The 5,941-nt window shown below is 37.3% G+C and overlaps 1 non-coding gene across 1 annotated transcript; it reads left to right on the forward strand.

The window, feature by feature from the left end:
* The first annotated feature begins 3,250 nt into the window (after positions 1-3,250).
* LOC123573721 (U6 spliceosomal RNA) lies at positions 3,251-3,358 on the forward strand. The gene has a single exon (XR_006698462.1). It is a non-coding gene; the product is annotated as a U6 spliceosomal RNA (small nuclear RNA).
* Positions 3,359-5,941: the final 2,583 nt, after the last annotated feature.

Raw genomic sequence — 5,941 nt, forward strand, 5'->3', positions numbered from 1 at the left:
TAATTATGGTTGCTTGCTACGTTATAAAATTAACTGTTTTGCTTTAGTGCAGAGTTTAGCAGCTGGTTCAACCTTAATGCTTTTTACTCAGACCACACACTGTGGCATAATATCCTTCATTTTATTCCAGTGTTTCACATTCATTTTATACTTAATTGTCCTTTACAGTATTTCTGTGTTAAAAAAATTTTTGGAGGTTAAGTGAAGCATATTGTAGAACCAGGGGCCACCAAACAATCAGAACCTTCACTTTTCCTAACAAGTCATTCAACAATATTGTAAAAATAAAACTGTTCAACATCAAAGCTGAGATTTGAATTTAAATTATTTATAAAGCAGAAGGGAAGGATTAGGTATTGCTGAAACAAAAAGATTTTGCACTTGCAGTATGTTAAATGATTTTACATGCACAGTATGTTTTTAAAAGTTTACTGATCCCACATTTAGTAATAAACTCCATGGGATGTCTGGCAGAAATCCCCCGCCACAACAGTTTACGCCGACCATCTGTGTCTGCAAGAAGCTTCCAGATATTCTGCCACCTGATTCACTGTCCCAACTCTTCTCACTTCTATTCACAGGCTTCTTTTAATTTTCATCATATACTATATCTACCCTGAGAGGAAGAAAATATTACCAAAACAGTACAGTGTTACATATTTCTGAAACCAAAATAAGATGGGAGAACTTTTAACAACCAATTCAATTTGTAATGGATTGATGAATCTCTTGCTCTTCAGAGTGAGGCTGTATCAGTAACACAGAATATCACAGAAGGAAGGATCTTTACAGACTGTCTAGTTCACTGCCTTCCTTTGACAGATAAGGAAACTGAGGCCCAGTAAGTCAGATGCTTGCCTGAGGCCCCACAGACTGATGCCAGGGAGCAGGGAAGAGAGTGTGAGGTGCAGCTGACCCCCCAGCATTAGCATTTTTCAATGTACCATTCAAATTCAGCTGTCCTACGTCACTAGTGACTGCCTTGGTTCCAGATCCAAAGACCAGCCTATTGATTCCCAATCTGGCTTTGGAGAGTAGACCTACCTAATAAGAAGGAACAAATTTACAACTAAGTAAAGGCTATCTGCAAAGACCTCTTTTCACTGACCCTCAGCACCAAATCTCCCCTCATCCAGTGCCTCCAAACTCTTGACTCCAGACCAGTGGAAAGCACACGAGCTTTGGCATTGAAACTCCAGAGTTTCAAGTCTCAGTTCTGCTATTCAGCAATCTGCCCTAGGGCATGTTGCTAACCACTCTATACCTCCATTTCCTTCTTTCTAAAATAGGCTTAACACTTTCACTTGTTAGGGCTCTGTAAGATTTTAATAAGACATAGTTTTGGAAGCCTTATGTGTAAGAAATCAGTGGCTTAATAGAACCACCGGATTGTCATAGGCATTAAGGAAATATCTGATTGAACACTACAAAGGGAGTTCTAAAAATTCTGTCAAGTTTCTCAGTGTTTGCAAGAGAGCAATTCTGCGATTTTGTATAATCTCACTACTACTCTCTACTCCAGCATTCATTTACCTAAAAGAATTAGGGCCTATTATGTGAAAAAATAACAACCCATTGCAAGACTGCTTCTGTCGATAATGATCTCGATGTAAGAGGGGCAGAATAAGTCAATAAATCTGTTTCCATATCTCACCTGTTCACTACCTGGATATTGGCCAGGCTACTCTTGGGGATCCCCAATTATTTGCAGATTGTTCAAATCTCTCCTGGGGCCATAAATACGAGAAGGTGAGTCTACAACTTTTCTTTGTAATTTAAACTAAAATCAAAAAATTTTTCACTATAAACAGTTGAGTAACCATGAGTCAGGGGTGGTGAGGATGCTTATTGCTAAGGAAAGTAACTTCAGCCTTGGCCTGTACTCAAAATTAATCCCATCCATCATCACTCATTTTAATACTCTAGTATTCCATGTTAAGGTTGGTGAGTACTTACAGGTTTAAGAGGAGCTGAATGAAAAGAGAAAGTTGAGTTTAGAAATACAGTAGTTTCTACTTATACTCAGTTTTGCTTTCCACAGTTTCAGTTACCCACAGTCAACTGCAATCCTAAAAGACTATATTGAAAACTCCAGAAATAAACAGTTCATAAGTTTTAAATTGATAGCTGTTCTAAGTAACATGATGAAATCATAAGCTGTCCTGTTTCATACCACTTGGGACAGGAGTCATCCCTTTGTCCAGTGTATCCATGCTGTAGAGGCCACCCATCCACTAGGCACTCAGCAGCTCTCTCTGTTATCAGATCAACTGTTGCAGTATCTGAGTGCTTGTGTTTGTGTACCCTTTATTTTAATTAATAATGGCCCCAAAGCACAAGAGTAGTGGTGGTGGCATATTGTTATAATTGTTCTATTTTATTATTAGCTATTATTAATCTCCCAAGGTGCCTAACTTATAAATCAAACTTTATCATAGGTATGTATGTATAGAAAAAAAAAACCATGGTATATATGTGATTTGGTACTATCCATGATTTTAGGCATTCACTGGGGGTCTTGAAACATATCCCCTTGTAAAAGAGGAAACTGCTATAGCCAGTTCGTATCTGCTGCATGGAGGAAGTCTATTAAACATACTTCTAATATTCTGTCATCTTGAACTTTTATAGGTCCCTGGATTTAATGATTAAGATTTTGCCACACTGAAAATTGTGGCAACGGTTGTAACAATTCCAAATTAAATTAGTGCAAACATAGTAAAGAGAATTGAGAAGAGAGCTAACTAGCTAATGAATAATTTTATGAAGTGTCAGAAGCAGCTGACAAGAAAATAATATTAATTAATACCAACTGGCTTCTTAAAACATATCTAGCAGCCCCTCTTGGGATACGTGATTACTGGGTCACAGCCCACAGATTCACATGGCATTTGGAGTGAGTCCTGCATCTCTCAACATTCTGGACTGTGAAGAACCCTCAGATGGAGCAATGATCTCACTCAGCGTAAATTGTGCCAACCCTTGGGTAACTCCCCCATCCTGTATTCTCTGGAGAGATGCCACCTCCCAAAAACCGTGGAGTGTAACACATTAATGTCTCAGAAGGTGGGAGGTGGAGGGGGGGTTGTAGATTTTCTCTGTTAAAATGTTAATACAATTATATGAGTTTAAATGTTTAAAGGAAGATAATTAGGACTTTTCAGGGCAAGTTGATGATTTTCTTTTTTTCTCAATAACTTCTTTAACTAATTGCAAAAGTAATGCCCATTTGGAGGTGATAGAAAAAGAAGTGCTTGCTTCAGCAGCACATATACTAAAACTTTAACAGTACAAAGAAGAATTAGCATGGCCCCTGCACATAGATGACATGAAAATTTGTGAAGCATTACATTTTTTTAAATAAAAAATAAATTAAGGAAAAACCAAAAGAAATGAAATTAAATTCACCAATAATCGCCTCCATTCTGAAATGACCATTATATTAATTTATTATGAATTTGGCAATGTGGAAGTTGAACCAGGACTACGATGACAAGACTCGGGGCAAGAGGAAAACTTTGGCTAAGCCAGAAACACAATGATGCTCGGGGCAAGAAGAAAAGGGGCTAAAAAAAATTTTTAAGAAACCTATAAACATTAAGGATTATTTTGGTGAAAACTAGGTAGAACATTGTAAAGGTGGTGCACATCCTCATTGTCACACTAGACTAGCCCACAGGGGCAGAAGCTGAGATTCACCTTTGTAACTCAGCACCTAGCACACCTGGAAGGAAGAAGGGAACTCCCTGCTGTCATTCACCCCAATCAGCCTCTCAGGCAGAACTCGCCTGTGAGAGAAACAGCTTGATTTTACATCACTGAAGCAGAGTCCTTGGGATTTGTCCATTTAAGATTCATATTCTACACATTTTTTGCTTTCTCAGTCCAGAACATCTTAATACATAACATGTCTGTCCTCAAAGCAGTCCTGAAGTCCTTCCACTCTCAGGTTCAGATGACATCTCTCCCTTTGAGGTATCACCCAGAGCCCTCCCGGAAGTTGAATTTTATGTACATCAAATACTTCCTATTTTAAGTCAGAAAATCACAAACATACTCCACAGTTGGGGAATAGTTGTTCAGCTATTTTCCCACAATATAGTAGCATGCAGAGAGAAACAGATAGTGGTGGTCAATTTCAGTTCAGTTCACTGCAACAAATATTGATTATGTGTTACGTGTCAGCAATGGTCCTAGGTATGAGTACATAACAATAAATACATTCTCCCATCTTGAAACTCTCACAGTCTGTAGTGGGGGGACAGACACAGAAATTATTTTTGTACAGTCGTTAAGTGCAAGTGTCTCTGGTACACGAAAGAAAGAAGGATCCTGTATTCCTTTCAATTAACTTTCCTCTACTCATAAAATTTACCCCTCAGTTTGTTTGTTTTGGGGTTTGGAATTACTTTTCATTCAATAAGCACCTATTACATATGGTTGCCATTGTATTAAGTGCTTTGTAGATATTGTCTCAACTCTAACAATCCTGGGAAATGAACATTACTTTCCACATGTTTTAACCTTTATTGAGGCATAATTGCCAAATTTAAAAATTGTATCTATTCAAGGTGTACACTGATGCACATATACCTTGCACATATTTGATATGATGCACATATACCTTGCAAATATGTGCATATGATTTGATGCACATATTTGATACACATATACCTTGTGAAATGATTACAAGCAAGTAATATATCCATCACCTCATGTAATTAGTTTTGCGTATGCATAGTGAGAAGACTTAAGATCCCTTCTTTTAGCAAATTTCAAGTGTATGATACATTATTAACTACAGTCACCAAGGTGTACATTAGGTCTCCAGCACTTATGCATCATAGAACTGTTCATTTGAACCCTTTGACCAACATCTCCCCATTTCCCCTATCCCCGGGTCCCTAGTAACCATCATTCTTTCTCTACTTCTATGTATTCAACTTTTTTAGATTCCACATATAAATGAGGTCATGCAGTATTTTTGTGTGTGTCTGGCTTATTTCACTTAGCATAATGTATCCCATATTCATCTATGTTGTTGAAAATGGCAGAATCTCCTTCTTTTTTAAGGCTGAATAATATCACATTGTATATACATATATATACACACCACAAATTCTTTATCCATTCATCAGTCAACACTTAGGTTGGTTTCAAATATTGGTCATTGTGACTAAAGCTGCAATGGACATGAGAGAACAGATACCTTTTCAAGGCACTGATTTCATTTCCTTTGGATATGTGCCTGGAAGAGGGATTGCTGGATCATATAGTAGTTCTATTTTTAATTTTTGAGGTATCTCCACATTGTTTTCCACAATAGTTGTACCAATTTACATTCCCACCAACAGTATACTAGGGTTCCCTTTTGCTCACATCATCCCAACACTTGTCATCTTTCATCTTTTCATAATAACCATCCTAACAGGTTTGAGGGATATCTCGCCATGATTTTGACTTACATTTCCCTGATGATTAGCAATGCTGAGTACCTTTTCACATACCTGTTGAACATTTTTATGTCTTCTTTGGAAAAATGTCTATTCAAGACCTTTAGCCATGTTTTACTCAGGTTATTTGACTTTTTGCTGTTGAGTTGTTTGAGTTCCTTATATATTTTGGACGTTAATACCTTATCAGGAATGTGGTTTACAAATATTTTCTCCCAATCTGTCAGTTGCCTTTGCATTTTGTTGATTGTTTTCTTTGCTGTGTGAAGCTTTTCAGTTTGATATAGTTTCATTTGTTTATCTTTGCTTTTGTTGCCTGTATGATGACCAAAATAACATTCCAAAGCCAATGTCAAGGAGCCTTTGCCCTATGTTTCCTTCTAGAAGTTTTATGGTTTCAAGTCTTACTTGAATCCATTCGGAGTTGATTTTTGTGTGTGGCATAAGATAAAGGTCCAATTTTATGATTTTGCATGTGACTATCCAGT

This window comes from Macaca fascicularis, chromosome 5, assembly GCF_037993035.2.
Source record: "Macaca fascicularis isolate 582-1 chromosome 5, T2T-MFA8v1.1".
NCBI classification, from domain to species: Eukaryota; Metazoa; Chordata; class Mammalia; order Primates; family Cercopithecidae; genus Macaca; species Macaca fascicularis.